Raw genomic sequence first — 8158 nt, 5'->3', positions numbered from 1 at the left:
AGCTTTCAACTCAAGATAAAGGAGGCTATCCATATTCAAAAAGAACTACCTTGCCTCAATCAGCAATTACACCATGTAAATCTAAAATTATCCTTTTAATTTACACCTTTTCACGTTCTTTTGTTACTATTTGTCTTAATTAGCATTTTTGTCTACTTATTATTCAACTTGCTTTGTAATCATTCAACTGAAGATGACAGAAGTTCTGTCGAAACATGTCTTGTAAACTTAAAAAATTGGTCGTTTTCCTTAGAATACAAAATCATTTGGAATTGTAAAAATTAATGGTAACGTTTGCTCCAGAAAATGCTCCTGCGTCAAAGTTTACAATCTCCTGGCTATGAGATGCGAAATTCTGCATAGTGTCAGGGGAGTTTGGCTCTGTGTTTCTGCCAAGAGAATTTTCATTTGTTTGCATCGCCACAATTGCGGTGCTATTTGACTCAAGATTTTCAACGGAACAGACACTACTGAAAGCATGTGAGATTTCTTTTTGCTTAACCTCCGAAAGACGCCTGGAGTAAGAGCGAATGCTGCTCTCAGATTTGCGTCCTGAAAGACGCATTATGTGGCGAGCCTAAAAATTATACTCATCCAAGAGCAACACGACCGTTGCCCTAATACAATGACTAGCATACTTTTGTGAAAGTTTCAGCTCTTTAGAAATTGAACTCATGAAAGTTCCTAGCGTATTTTTCGCGAGGGGTACATTAAAATACCAGACTTCATCAGAACGGCTATAATTTTCCGTCGCTCGCGGCCTTTGGCACAAGCATGATAGTGCTGGATTAAGCTCAGATAGATAAAGCTCAAAAGTTTTAACTGGACAGTTGGAACTCTCAGATCTTTCATATATACGTCCCTCCCCTGGAGAATCATCTGGTTGATCGTTTGTCCTGTGGTTTTTGTCCAGTTCATCAAGAACTTGATAAACAAACGTTTTCCCAACTGCGTCAACCTGCTCGGCGAACGATTCTTTCGTGAGGAGTCGGATATTTTCTCTGCCGCGGCGTATAAGCTGGAACATTATATTAAACCACACCACTTGTTGGAGGGATTTAGGATCTGCAGAAGATGGGTTGTAGGAGGACTGGATCTTTTCTAGATCTTCCTTTGATATTGGGTTGTGGTAATCAACCAATCACAGTGCTCGTTTTGTTCATTGAAAGTCTAGGTATATAACAATGGGATTTACATCACCTTCGCATAACTTGTTCTTATGCATTGAAACTAGGATTATCTTTCGATGTGCCATTTATATAATCCAATGATTTTCAGTCTGCAAACTGTGTTGTGATGATCAATAGCCAGTTCAGTAGTGCTGTATTTAACAATTATTCGCCGAAGGCGAGGTGAACATTGGTGAATATTCACCGCGAATCGCGGACTGAAAATCGGAACAAGCCAGAGCTCTCGATCCCTGCCGCAGGCCAGAAGGATCGTGAGCTCTGGGGACGAGAATGACGGAACGTAATCTCGTTCCCAGAGTGTTCATTCCCCTCGACCAGCGGTCGGGAAACGAAGAGCTCTGGTAGCAACCATTTCAGGCGCGCATGGCCGGCGCGCATAGATGCTGACTGCGCAGTAAAACCGGATGAAACTAGGCGCTCTAAGAGCGTTTACTCGGGCTTCGCACCGCAGTATCAAATCGTACTTTACGAAAACGCGTATTCAGACACAACGAAAACAAAAGAATCGGGATATTTTAGCACAAGAGTTCCACTTCGATATTAATTATTCAAGTTGTTTCCTTGAGTATCCTCCTAATCCAATCGCAAGTGAGTTTAAACCATTTTGGTTCAAGAATGAAGCACAGCTGTCTACGCATTCATGGAGAACTTGTTTGCAAAGAATTTTCCAGGTCTTTTTACAACTTATGGCGATTACATTGTACATGCTAGCAGAAAAGTGTACGAAGTTCGTTTACTGGTCGTGGCGATCCGAGTAAATTGTGCAGCTGAACATTTTTGCCGTGTCGCGATCTTAAACCCTTTTAAAGAATATTATCCCCTTTGGAGAGCGAATATATAAACTCCTTCGCGAAAACAACAGTCCTAAGACAAGGCGCAAATTGCATTGCACTTAATTTGTATAAACTTTCAAGTTGTGTTTTTTGCGGATAACTTCCAAGCATTTGCGACCCTTAACGCAGTTCATGAAGAAATATTTAACCTACATATTTTTATTGAATCAAGGCAGGAGTGTTTTTAAAAAGGAACTCATTTATAAGGGGAGATGCGGCATTCTGTTTTGCTGTTTAATTTGGTTTCATACTCGTCTAGCTCATGTCACGTAACATGATTTTCTTAAGCAGGCAGACACAGTTTTCTAAAAGAATTGGCGATTGCTAAGACTGCTAAATATATTTGAATTAGTGGTGAAATAAATTTGGCTAAACTATCGTCAATGCAGATTTTCCTTAGGACTTGGCAAGAACAGTGGTTAGTCAAAAATCCCGCACAATTCCCCGCACAATAGAAGTTTTCATTTTCCCGCACAATATGCCTCCTCCTGCGCCCAACTAGAAAGCCAACTAACTTGGAGGTAAGATATTTAATTCAAGTCACCGAAAGTCTTATATTTACAAATTTGTAGAGCACATATTTCGCGCGGCGCAAGAAACAAGTCGCATGTTTTTAATGAGCTACCAGTCCAAAAACGTTTTCGTATTTAGCTCGTTTTATTGCAACATGATTTGTTTTACTACAATGCTCTAGATAATAACAACAGTAGCCACATGCAGTCATTGACTGCCTATTTTTTGTCAGTGTTTTCGTAGTTTGAACTCATACCGCGATCGGCTCAGTTGTCATCTTACGAGAAGGTTTTTGAGCTTGACCTTTGCTTACCTGGCTGGCATGGCTTTCAAGCAATATAATTCGCATGGCTTTCAAGCAAGATAACCCTTTCCGAACACGATCGACATCTTTGTATGCGAGATGAACGTATAAGGCGCGATTCTCACCAAAACTTTCTTCGCAAAACGCCGCATTCTGTCACGATGAGCGAGCAATTTCGCGATTCTCGTCCCCAGTTTCCATGGTCTACCCCCCTTTTGGCGACCAAAACGCTTGCATTTTATGACTCGGGCTTCTTACGGAGGCCCGAGTGAAAAAAGAGAGCCGAAATTTAAACCCAGGCCTCATTGCCCGGGTAATAAGTAAAGCCAAAACCAATTGTGACTAGCTCGCACTCGTTTTCCCGCACTTCACGACAGCTACATGTATTTCATTCAAGTTTTGATTGGTTCATTGGATTGGCTGTGTACGTTTGATTGGTTTGAGTGATACCGAAGAATTCCGAAAGTAACGACCCACCCGAAAACAGTGGCCCTTTGAAAAAGGCACTAGAAGAGAAACTCTGATCTCAAGCGCAATAAAGATGAATCAGCCTGATTGCAGGACTGAACAGGTTAAAGAGTTATTTGTTTGTGGTTTTATATAGAACTTAACTAAATCTACCTTGAAGCTATGATTTAGAAGCCGTACTTGTTTGGCAGCAGAGTCAAATGATACAGGGTCATTAGTAACACTGCGATATAATGCAACCATTATACTTCCGCCCTACATTACCTTTTCGTGCTACAGTTTGCTTTGTTTATGTGGGTGCAGTTAGTAACATATATAAACGGAACTTTTAAATGATCTCATGGTACGCGTCCGCTTTGTCTAAATTAAATCATACAAACGTTTTTTAAACCATTTGAAAGTAACGGCTCCTTTTGCCTGCTAAAATCGTCTCAGTAAATGTCGTAGTAGGAACGGATGCAAAGTTGAGAACTGTGACATGCGTCATCATACCCTTCTACATGAAGTCGAATTATAATTTATTGAACGGGCAAAAGTGAAACGTGAATTAGAACGAATGCCAGAAGTTGAGAGATCCATTACCTGTCTCCCTGGAAGGCGAAGACTCGTCACCACGTTAGGCTGTGGAGCCTTTCGAGGGGTATCGCCAATCAGCGTACACAGGTTGTGAGACTGGTCGTCGTGCTTTGGTTGAAATGCTTCCCATAGTTGTCTTTGGAGAAACAGGAAAACAACTAGTGATGGCATTGCGTGACTCAGGTTGTAATACAACACATTGATGAAAGCTCAGCGCTCTCACTTGGGCTTCAAGGTAAAGAGGTTGATCTCGAAATTCAAGGAGTAAATGTGCAGAAGGTATTTACTTCCCAGCACATCAAGAAATGCCATGTCGCACGAGTCGGAAAAGAGGAAGTCAAGTATTCCTTGCGATATGTGAAGACAATTCCTAGCCCGAATGGTAGGAATCAGAAGTTGAACTGGGCGACAATCAAGCAAGAGTATTAACACCTGAAGCACTTGGACTTACATGACACCGACATGGGTCCAGTGCAACTCATAATTGGAACTAACAACTCTGACTTGATTCTACCAAAACAAATTTCAAAACTTTCAGGTCAACCGGAAGTTGACAGAGTACCTTTAACAAATTGACGTCAGTTTTTTATGCGTCTGTCCTCTTATTGATGATAAATTGCGTCATAACATTGTCAAAGTGGCTGTGGAACCACGAGCCGCAGGCGAATGGTTCCGCAGTAAACTTTGGCAATGTTATGGCGCAATTTATCATCAATAAGAGGACAGACGGATAAAAAACTAACGTCAATTTGTTTTTTACAATAACAAGACCCTAAAATGGTCAAAAACCGGGAATAAATGAGGGGAAAAGACGCCGCAAACTTGTCGTAAACAAAGATAAGTGAATTTTATTCAAAATGACGCGAACATTGTCAATAGCTTTTCTCGCTTTTTTGATTGGCTACTTAAAAAAGTCCATGAAATCTTATTGGTTAAACAGCTGACAGTCTGACAGCTGAAAGTTGAACTTGAAAGCTTGATTAATTAAAATTTTATCCCTCTGTACTCTTATTGATGATAAAAATGAGCCAATCAGCGCGCGAGAAATTAGACAGTTACTGTAAAATATGCAGTTGAGACCTTACTTGGATGGGCGGTGACTAATTGGTTACCCGGTGAGCGAAGAGTAGCATCGCCATACAATGGGTTCAAAATGTATGAAAGAAGTTCAGTTGAAGATGAGGAGCTGAAGCAGCTGGTCATGACTTAGTCGGAGATAGAAACCTTAGGCATGGTGAAGCTTGCAAATCCAACCCGTTCGATTTAGGACAAGCGAGCATTGTCACTAATAGAAAGACAACCTTTAAGAGTGCGAGTGAAGACGCGTGTGTCAGGTCTACTTTGGAGAGAAGAGAACCATCTCCACCCGACAATTACGAAATGGCAAAGAAGAGACTGCAATCCCTAGAGAAGACGTTTGAGAGCTGTCCCGAGATCAGAGAGAGATATGCAAAGTCAATCCACGATGACATTGAGAAGGGTTACGTGAAGAAGCTGAGCGAAGAGGAAGTGTAGTGCGATAGTAACGTGACTTAGTACTTGCCACACCGATTTGTCATCAACCCCAAGAAACCTGATCGTCTCAGAAGAGTATACGATGTATCGGCAAAATTCATGGGACAAAGTTTCAACGATAAGATCTAGACAGGACCAGATCTTCTGTCCTCTCTTTTTGGAGTTTTCCTCAGGTTTTGCGAAGGAAGAATTGCAATGGCTGCTGATGTGAAAGAAACGTACCATATGCTTCGTCTCCCTGATCGTGATAAGCCAGCGGTGAGATTCTAATGGAAAGACTATTTAGAAGAAGTACCAAGCGTGTATCAGTTCGAGAGAACAGTGTTTGAAGAAGTGCCTGCGCCATCCAGAGCGAACTAGATTATGAGGCGAAATGCTGATGAGAATGGGGAAGATTTACATGTACCTCTGTGTGTGAAAGCAGTCTACAAGCACTTTTATATGGATAATGGCCTACCATCAACAGATCCTCGCGAGGAACCTATTGAAATGCGGAAGCAGATAACAGAGTTGCTGCGCCGTAGAGGTTTCCCCCTACACAAATGGCTGACAAATGACCCAGACATCTTGACAACCATCCCGAAGCAAGATAAATCTCCACGATTCCTCGAGCCGCGTGAAGATAAGTTACCAACAGACAGAACTTTGGGCGTCGTTTGGGATGCCCAGGAAGATATGCTCCAGTTTACCGGACTGAAGGGGGATCCAGATACCACGAAGAGGAAAATCTTGAGCCAGGCATTCTCTGTTTGGGATGCGCGAGAACGCCTCCTCCCATTTTCAATTAGAAGTAAGATCATCCTGCACAATCTGAATCGTTTGAAGTATGGATGGGATGACGAGTTGAAAGAAGCTGATCTTCGAGAGTGGCGTGAATGGCGCAAGGAAGCAGAAAAACTTGACGAAGTGAGAACTCCGAGAGCTCTACGTCAAGAGCAGAAACCTATCCGAGAGACTGCACTTCATGTAGTTTGCTACGCTAGCCAGGATGCCTATGGCGCGTGTGCGTACCTAAGACGAACGTTTACAGATGACACAGTAGAGTGCAGTCTTTATTGCGGGAAAAGGCCGTGTTGCCCCTTTAAAGTCACAGTCTGTCTGCGGACGGGAGTTCATGATAACTCTAGTTGCTGTGCGATTAACTGAAACACTGGTAGAAGAGATGGTCACAAAGATAGGGAAGATAACCTTTTAGAGTGACTCCACCACAGCCCAACATTGAATCCACCAGACAAGTTCCACTTACAAAGCATTCTTCGGAAACCGGGTATCTGAGATTCACACAATCATGGGCAATCTGGAGGTCACACTGGGGGCGGGCGCAGTGAGTTGGAGATATGTGCCGACAGAGGCTTATCCTGAAGATGACATCACCCGGGGACTAAGTCCTACAGAACTTGGCGCAGGCTTTTGTTACAATAGTGGACCCAAGTTTCTGTATGAATCAGCAGAGCTCTGGCCAGAAAATAAGATTAAGGCACCTTGCCAGAACGATAACGTGAAAGAAAAGAAGACGGAAAGATGAGCTGGTGCATCTCAGAAAACAAGGTGCTGTTAGGGTGGAAGAAGTATTCGTCTCTGACCAAACGAAGAAGAGTTACAGCTTATGTGATGCGATTCGCAAACAATGCAAGAGTTAAGAACGAAGCATGTCTACTTGGAGCACTTACGTCGAACGAACTGAGAGCTGTCCAGAATTATCTGGTAAAGAGGGCGCAAGTTGAGTCTTTCGTCGACGAGATACTGTGTCTTGAGATGGGCCAGGAGATCCACAAGAAGAGTAGAATTAAATCTCTTGATCCAAGGATGGAAGATGGATTCTCAGTTGTTGGTGGAAGACTACAGAGAGCACAATGCCTACCATACAAAACAGGACATCCCAAAGTAATTGACTCACCATGAGCTTGCACAGCTGATCGTCGAGGAAATGCATCGCATCTACCACCACCCGCCAACTGAGCACTTGCATAATCAAAATAGGAGCGTTGGATCATCCATGGTCGTTCGCGAAGTTCAAGTTTAACTACTGTTATCGAAAGACATTTAGTTTTGATGATGATTTTTTTCCCCTCCTGTCTTTATTTATACACTGCAGGGTTCCAGATAAGTTTTCAAGGTATGGTGCCAATGAGGAATTCCAACGGGTCAATTTCCAATGCTCCCACCAAATCATCATAAATTTTTTATTAATTTGCCGAGTCATGTCGCTGACCTTGTCGGGTTTTTGACCTGAGACCCCTTGCTTATCTGGAACACTGCATTGCTTAGTGTAAATTTACAAAAATTTAAGTATACAGGAATTTACGGTTACCACACACATATTTACACAAAAACACGCACACACGATACACTGTATCTACTTTTAAAAGAAAAAACCTGGGTCACATGGTTTATGTAAGAGGCTGCAAATTAATGCGTCTATAATTACATATCAAAGTGTCAAAGGCTTAAACTTCTATTTCTTATGAAAAGTGTGAATATTATATCTCTCCTTCAGGCCGGATGAGTTGTCAAGTCAACAAGGTGCTATAACTGCCGCGCAAAACTGCATTAAGGCCATTCGCTCATGGATGGACTACGACAAACTCCTTCTCAATGATGAGAAAACGGAATTTCTTATCATAGGAACCCGACAACAGCTATGTAAAGTTACTATTTCTTCAATTATCGTGGGAAAAATTGATGTCATGAGATCGTCCAGTTGTTATGAACCTTGGCTTTTACATCGATGATAAGATGTCGATGAACTTCCACATATA

At 42.2% G+C, this 8158-nt stretch overlaps 1 pseudogene; it reads left to right on the top strand.

Moving 5' to 3' along the window:
• The first annotated feature begins 3735 nt into the window (after window positions 1–3735).
• Window positions 3736–4313, top strand: LOC149113441 (uncharacterized; annotated as a pseudogene).
• The last annotated feature ends 3845 nt before the right edge of the window (window positions 4314–8158 follow it).

The sequence above is a fragment of the Orbicella faveolata genome, unplaced genomic scaffold (assembly GCF_042242905.1).
Source record: "Orbicella faveolata isolate gen_17 unplaced genomic scaffold, um_ofav_v1 contig_15, whole genome shotgun sequence".
Taxonomy (NCBI): domain Eukaryota; kingdom Metazoa; phylum Cnidaria; class Anthozoa; order Scleractinia; family Merulinidae; genus Orbicella; species Orbicella faveolata.
Note: the sequence above shows the minus strand (reverse complement) of the source record. Positions and strands in the feature narration are given on the sequence as shown.